The following is a 7,055-nucleotide window of genomic DNA, read 5'->3' as shown; positions in this document are numbered from 1 at the left end:
TATAAATGAATAGTGATATCAATGCTACCAAAAACATACCTGACACCCTTGATTTAAGCAATAATCATTAATAATTCGGAAACCTGTTCTTTATTTCAAAGAAAAGATGACATTTACAAAAAAAAATCAATCCAACAGAAAATACTTTATCGAGGTTTTAATCAAATCCTTTAAAATAATTTCTTTGTGTCTCGATTCCCTTGAATAATAAAAATTAATTTTTTTTTTATACGCCTTGTTTAGAAGTGTCTGGTTATACTACAATAACAAAATATAACCATACATTTTTAACGATTTTATTTGAAACGTTGATCTCTTAAAAACTTTTTTTCTACCTTATAGTAAAAATTTGATTCATGTATTATTTCTTAAAACAACGCCTAAACCCAAAATATTTTATTCAAAAGAATTTTTGATTTCGTCAATTATTAAAAAGTTTAATATTTACTTTATAACAAATCGGCAAATCATAACCTAACAAAACTTTCATAAAGTTGTTGTACACATTGCAATAACAAATCTTGAGGTTGTGATCTATAAAACCAACAAATATATATTTTTTTTTATTGTTTTTTTACCAGATAGCGCATTTTTTATAATTAAAAACATGAAAAAACAGTCTATGTTCTAGAGCCTATAACTTCACATCCAAATAAGCTATCACTGTGGAACTAGCACTGTTTTACTCATATTAAATAGTACTTCAATTTTATTCTTAAGTTTATGAATTTTGAATTTTTTTGAACATCGAAATTTTTATTTTAAATTTATAAATTTTGCAGTATTTTAATAGCAAAATTTGAAGGTCAAAAAATTTTTTTTTCTTTTCAGAAACTTTTAGTTATGTTCTTTTAACCCATATCATATTTGAATCGATTTATAATTTTTTTTGTATCGTTTTACGGTCTTGAACACGCGTGGTTTGCTGAAAATAGCCAACTTTATTATCTTATTACACAAAAGTGACTGAACGAATTTTTTTCAAATTTACATAGTACTTTCCTTTAGGCAATTAAAACGTTTGGTGAAAATTTGATGATGGAGAAATAATTTTAACGCTACTTATAGAATTTACAAAATTTACAATTTGCGTATTATGGAAAATCCTCAAACTACGTAAATTTCAACACTCAATTTTTATTTCTTGTATTTATTTTGCGTTCTGTAGTAGATTAAGTTATTGGGACTCATAAAAAATTCTAGGAGCAATGGCTAAGTTCGGAAAAGCTCCATTACTTTTTTTCATATATTTAATAGATATTGTTGGTTTTTCGACTACTATGCTGTAGTATACAAATACTGTATACCAATTATATAAACTCATAAGGATTTCTATTGTACTAATTTCCAAATTTAATGAATTAGTGTGATTTTTAATTAGCGGATCATGTGTTGTATATAATATTTCATCTAACGCATCAATAATTTTTTGAATGTGACATGAAACTTTATTGCTTTAATACTATCACACCTTGTTTCTGACCATTAATTTACTATGCTCTTTTGGCAATATTAAGAGAAAATAATTTTAACACCACTTATAGAGTTTCAAAATTTATCATTTACGTTTTATGGAAAAGTCATAAACTATGTAATTTTCAACATTTAATTTTTTGCATTTATTCTACACGAAAATAAAATACTACATACCATTGTAAGCAACTAATTTTAAAGTCGTAATTTTTTCAGATATTATGTATTTTAGATCATTTTATTATTCTAAAAATATAATAAAATGTGTTATATTTTTGAGTGTATTATAGAATAATTTTTATTATAAATTTCCTTATAATTTATTCTACATTATAATTTAATTCTATTTATATATTATATATAAATACAAGTCTTATATCTGTTTGCATCATACCTAATTATAATTAAACTAATTATAATCAAATACAATGTTATACATTAATAGGTTAGTTCTTAAAAACAAAAAATTATTAGATCTAAATATATGGACTTGGTATTACATCTTTAATCTGAAGACGAAAAAGATATTTGTGCCTATGATTTATTTGAAAAATTCTTAATTTGTCAAAAAGTATTTGAAGAATCAACAATATCTATTGATGTAATTAACTTTATAAAGAAAAGTAATGGAGCTTTTCCGAACTTAGTCATTGCTCCTAGGATTTTTTTATGAGTCCCAATAACTTAATCTACTACAGAACTCAGAATAAATACAAGCTAGGTATATTAGGTTAGAATATTATTTTTGTTGTCAATGACCTTTAAGAAGTCTATGATTTAAATTTCATAAATTTCTGAACTATACCAGTACACACATTAGGTGATTTCACATGGAATGACCCATTATACAAGTTACCAAAACAGGGTTCTCTTATTTAAAATACAAAATAACCCTTTAATTATGCGATCAAATCTACTTATTGTAGAGACTATTAAGTAACGCCTACACGCAGAGTCCTCATTATAATTAACCAATTAGAATACAAAGCCTCAGCTTCCAGGATCACGGTAGGGATCGCTGGGCTACTCCCTTTAGACTATAAAAAGCCATTTTTTCCCGTCTAAACCAGTTCTTACGGCAATTTTAATAGACACGAAATCTACGACACTCTACTCATGATTTCACTTTCCGGGTCTTAATCGATTTTTTAATTAATTTGGACTTAGAATATTTTTCTTTAAAACTAAATGACACTTAGGAATTTTAAAGTGAATTTTGTTTTGGTAAATCTTTTAATTAAATTTAATGTGTTCATTTAAAAATAATGTTTTATTTTTATTGTTGTGGAAATAAATATCAAATAATATTTTAAACATTAAATTTGTTTAAATTATTTTATTTTAACAATAANATCATTAATAATATTTTATTTTTATTGTTGTGGAAATAAATATCAAATAATATTTTAAACATTAAATTTGTTTAAATTATTTTATTTTAACAATAAATCCAACCCAACTTTAAATTGTATTTAATAATAAAAATTCATTGGGTAGCTAGTCTCGTCGCTAATGTCTTTGTTTTAACAAACATCGCGCCGGAAGACAACGCAGAGAAACTTATGTGTATATTTACAATGTTTAATTTTTGTCTTGGTGATTATTGTGCCGCATCCTTTCAAGGCGCTTTCTAGTGCCATGACACATTGGGCCACCACAATTCTACCTTGATAAATTTTTTACATAGATATAAATATTTCTGAATCTTGTTTTGGGCAGGCCAGATGAAAATTTAAGAAATATTGATGTTGATCTCTCAATAAAATACATATTCTCTCAAAAAAATACTTATTCAACAGACGTAAAAAATTAATAAGTACTGATTATAAATTATATTTATAATAAAGTATAGAGTGTTTAAAATCTTTAACGAGTAAGATCAGTCATAGACTTTGAGTAATTAATGTGATTTAATGTTGACGGGTTGGCGTCGGGTGAATACCGTCGTCCCCCGCAACACGGCAGCTTCTTCGTCTCCCAGGCAATTAGGCCCAAGCCAAATTCCTTTCTCCTCTTTCCACGTTCCTGCTTTCCGGGTCTAGGCTATTTAATGATGAGTAGCCTCGGTCTACCGCCTCTTCCAGTTGGCTTCCACGGGGTAGAAGCCGTTTCATCCAAGACGGTTTAGGTAACTATGAGGTACTCGGATCGTTGGGACGTCTTTCTGAAAATGTACTTAAATGAAAAAAAAATACCATTTGCCCTGGGTCAGCTTTTTGAAAATTAGTATTATCCTAAATCCGTTTAGTAAATTAAACATAAATTTTTGATGAACCTATTTTTTACCCTGCAGAGGCTAGAATTTAATTACCGACCCCTAGTTACTAGAATAATATATCAAAACACCTACTCTACGGCACCCCATCTACTTTACCCAACGATTACACATACCACCAGAATAATTTTATTTTTTGTAAATTTTAAAACTTACCCCAATGTTGACACGTCTTTAACTTTTAAATATTTTTGTACTTACAAATTACTTTTAAACACCTGTTTCTTTTAATTATAAATATGCCTAGTGATTAATAGTGAAAATAAATATTTACTTTGCATAGTTTCAACATAATTATTTGAACGCGTATAACTCACGACGCATTTTGTAAAGGTTTTTTTCGTAATTTTCTCTAATTATAATAATTATTTTTTAGTATCATTTATTTATTTCTCTAAATTTTCATTCGACATTTTGAGACCAATCTCGATATGGACAATTTAAAGGTAATATGACGAGACAAAATAATAAATAGATATGAGTTATATTATACAGATACAAATTAAAGCACACAATATCATTACGTCTTTAGTATTATTAATGAAGTATAATAAAAACACAGATTTTATATTGAAGAAATATGACAGTTTATTTATTTTATATACACTTAATGTATTTACATGGGGTTGAGAGTAAAAACGTATGTTTCGGCATACGGGGTCTCGAGTTTGATCCCCAGGGTGCCATCGAGATTTTTTTTGTGATTTTATCATTGTTGGTGTCTGGTCTCTGGTGCAAGCTGTTCATAATACTTGTCCCGTCCATCATTGACCTAGCCAAGAACCATCTTTGATTCTTGAGTTTGTGAAAGAGGGTCCACCGACTTTTGTAACGTGTTAAGTTTGTATTATGATACATACAGGGTGTTCAGTAAGTTAGGAAACAGTTAAATTGTTTCAAACAATGAGTATAATAGAAATTCGTTTCCTTATTTACTGAACACCCTGTATAATGCACTGTGTTACTACTGCTATAACTGTTAACTGTTAAATGTTAATTATTAACTGTGGTGTTATCGCGCCACTATATACTGTACAATGTATCAAACATTCTAAACATTTCATTTTAAAATGTTTGATTGAGGCAAAAAGGACATTTTCCTATATATTTACATGGTGTCATAATTGTAACTAGCAATTATTAGCATATAATGAAAACACTGATTTTATGTTAAAGAAATATAACAGAATATTTATTTTAAATACACTTTTTATATTTACATATAATACATGTATGTCACATTATGTGACATACGTGTTAACACTGTTATAACTGTTAAATGTTAACTACGATGTTGTCACATTCTTATATATTATATAATGGACATTTTAAATATTTCATTTTAGTATATTCTAGAATCTTCATGCGTATATGCATTTTGTGTTGCATATCCATCACGAAAAATCTTGATTATTTCAGAATAACTACACGTCGAGTTATTCATATTAATTTTACATTTGTGTAGTTAAAAATAAATAAATCATCCAAGTTACCCGGGTCAATAAATAGATTGAGCGATTCATCTAACAAAACGAACTCTATGTCCACTGGCGTTAAAAAAACCAAAACGTTGACAGAAGTCAACAAAATTAGATTAAAAGATCAAAATACAGGTAAATATTTTTTTAAATGATTTTCTAATAAATACTTATAGGTAAAATTATATCAGCTACTGAAACTCGTTGAATAGTCGTAAATATACAAACGACGTCTACTGTTAATACATCGAACAATTTCACCAAAACATTAATTGAAGAATTCAAGCTAAAATACAAAGAAATACAACAACGACGTCAACGCAATAGAAAAATTTGTAACGCTGACGTTGTATTGTCTGTATTAGCAGACGCTTTTAGTGAGAAACTTCAAATGATACGGACCATTCGTAAAACTGACTCCTCCATGGCAACTAAAGAAGAATCTAAAAAAAATTCTATCTTGGATAATGATAAAAATAACGAGTCTTTGCCTATAAGTCAGTTAGAGCTTTTAAAAGATCAAATCGCTATGAACTTACTCTCCTATAAATCCCATTCATTCGTCCCTAAGTCAGATTTTAAGAATATTACAAATTCGGTTACTTCAAAGTCTTTTTCGCGTTATGGTACAGCGAAAGTCTATCTTCCATGGAATAAAGAAAAATTCGTTTCTATGATTCCTGTTAAAATACCAGGTAGTAAAGTTTTTAATGATCAGTTAGAACATAGAGGTCATTTAGCAGCTGGCGTTTACAATATGGACAACTCTACGGCACCATCAAATCAAAACAATACAAATAAGAAATTTGTGTCTAGGATACCCATAAGGATCAATGTTTCAAAAGATAAAAAAATTAGTAATAATTCATTATTTTTATGATGTTATTCACAAATAAATAATATTAAATAATACTTGAATTTTCAGGGAAAAGTTCACTTAAGGTTTTAGATTTATCCTTGAACACTGACAATACATCCAATAGACACGCAGTTCAAAGTAGTAGATTAAACAACTGTACTTCTTTATATTCCAGAGTTAAACATGTCAATGCCGAATATGCATATTATGCGATAAGAGAATTCCAATGAGATTTAAAGGTAAGTTCTATAAAACTGTAGTGAGATCAGCTACAATGTATGATTCAGAGTATTAGGTGGTTGACAAGAGAATAGAGCAGAGAATGGGTGTAACAGAAATGAGAATGCTTTGATAGATGAGGGTTGTGGTTCGAGAAAATAGGATAAGGAACGAACATATTAGAGGAAGTATATGTGTAGCTTCAATTGTGGATAAGATGAGAGAAAATAGACTTGGATGGTTATTGAATGCAATATAAGGACAGCTGATGTGTGCGTAGACGATGTGGGAGATTGTGTCAAGTGGAAGTTTAAAATAAGACAAGGCCGACCCCACCCGTTTCGCTGCGTTACAGTGTTGGCGTGATCGGGCTCTACGGGGATACGAAACGTTGGCACGAGCGCAGTCTACCTAGCTCGGGGAATCGGGCGCGTCCTCAGGTTGCGGATAGAGGAACGGCCTGCAGATATGCAGGTTAGCCGCGAAATAAGCAGTCCATTCATTTGGACTGACGAATAAGCGGTCGCGGACAATGAGCTCCTCGTTCGCTCGTTAACCCTGTAGATATGCAGGGTAGCCGTGATATAAGCCACTTCAAAGTGGACGAATAAGCGGTAGCGATCGAGGGTAATTTCACAACGGGCGGGTGGGCCCGATAGCCTGGTAAGGCGACCACCTAGGTGAAGGTAACACCGAAAACAAATCCCCTGGCGGTAGGTAAAACGCAGGGAAGGACACCCGTAAAAACCAA

Source organism: Daktulosphaira vitifoliae, unplaced genomic scaffold, assembly GCF_025091365.1.
Source record: "Daktulosphaira vitifoliae isolate Bord-2020 unplaced genomic scaffold, ASM2509136v1 Scaffold_1, whole genome shotgun sequence".
Taxonomy (NCBI): domain Eukaryota; kingdom Metazoa; phylum Arthropoda; class Insecta; order Hemiptera; family Phylloxeridae; genus Daktulosphaira; species Daktulosphaira vitifoliae.
The sequence above is the reverse complement of the archived record's forward strand: the minus strand, read 5'-3'. Positions refer to the sequence as shown.